Raw genomic sequence first — 1,523 nt, forward strand, 5'->3', positions numbered from 1 at the left:
ATAATCATACAGAGGAGATAAACGGAGGGGCTCTGCGGACTGCAGTACAACATATCATCTGAAAACAGGAGGAGAACCCAACACCCTTCCCAGACCGACCATGCATACCTGCCTGTGTTGATGTGTAATTGAGATTGAGGATGCTTTTATGCATTTGCATGGATAAGCATGGACCATTGACACGTTGAGGTGCATCTTCTGTGCATGTTTCATGGATCATTTTACAGGATCATAACCTATTGCCTTCACCTTCAATCTCAAAGTCATCAGGTTTGGAAGCTATATAACCAATGAATTGGGAGCCTGAAAGCCTCAAGCTGGTCTTCAGATGCTTGTAGAGGCAAAGATAGGCGAGGTTGCTATGTGATTTATTGATTGTTACACATTCATCATAAGATGGGGAACGGTTTCTCCAACATTGCAGCATTCCAGTCCCTGCACATTGTGATGCTTCGGATTGGATTCGGCCGGTAAAACCACTGTACTGTATCGGTTAAAGTTCAACGAATTCGTCAACACCGTTCCCACCATTGGCTTCAACACTGAGAAGATCAAACTCAGCAATGGCACTGCCAAAGGCATCAGCTGTCACTTCTGGGATGTTGGCGGGCAAGAGAAGTTAAGACCCTTGTGGAAATCCTACAGCCGCTGCACTGACGGTATTATTTACGTGGTGGACTCCGTCGATGTCGACCGACTTGAGGAAGCCAAGACGGAACTGCATAAAGTCACCAAATTCGCGGAGAACCAAGGAACTCCTCTGCTGGTGATCGCAAACAAGCAGGACCTTCCCAAATCCCTGACGGTCACCGAGATCGAGAAGCACCTGGCGCTCCATGAACTGAGTCCCTTCCACTACGTACCACGTCCCAACCGGCTTGCGCCATCATTGGTGAGGGGCTCCACGAAGGAATGGACAAACTATATGAAATGATCGTCAAACGAAGGAAATCTCTTAAACAGAAAAACTTTACGAATTCTACAGAATCACAGAAGATATTTTGAAGAATGTTTTATATATATATATATAAAATGGACCCCACTAAATTCCAATGATATTTTGGACACCATTGACTTGACTTTACACTTTTTTCTGTATTTGTCCATACAATGAAAGTCAATGGGGTCCAAAACGAACATTTGGACCCCACTGACTTTCATTGTATGAACAAAAGAAACAGACATTTTTTAAAATATCTCCTTTTTTTTGTGTATAGTAGAAGAAATTATGTTGTACACAGGGTTTGGGTTTACGTGAAGGTGGATAAAATGATGACAGAATTTGTCATTTTTGGATAAACTAAGAGTGTTGCCATTAAAGACATGACGGGTTTTGCCTTGGTGTGCAGGATTTGGTAACTTTCATTAATATCATTTTGCTCAGCAGATCTTTAGTTAATGTACATTCATAGTTTCTGAAACATTTATATGTTTGCATAAATATTCATATTTGACTCTACATGAACTCTTGATCTGTTAAAGGTGATAGCTTAAATACAAAGACTAAAATAAAGGATAAAGAG

The 1,523-nt window shown here is 41.3% G+C and overlaps 1 pseudogene; it reads left to right on the forward strand.

The window, feature by feature from the left end:
* The first annotated feature begins 255 nt into the window (after positions 1-255).
* Positions 256-1,005, forward strand: LOC122134959 (annotated as a pseudogene).
* The last annotated feature ends 518 nt before the right edge of the window (positions 1,006-1,523 follow it).

Source organism: Cyprinus carpio, chromosome A22, assembly GCF_018340385.1.
Source record: "Cyprinus carpio isolate SPL01 chromosome A22, ASM1834038v1, whole genome shotgun sequence".
Lineage (NCBI taxonomy): Eukaryota > Metazoa > Chordata > Actinopteri > Cypriniformes > Cyprinidae > Cyprinus > Cyprinus carpio.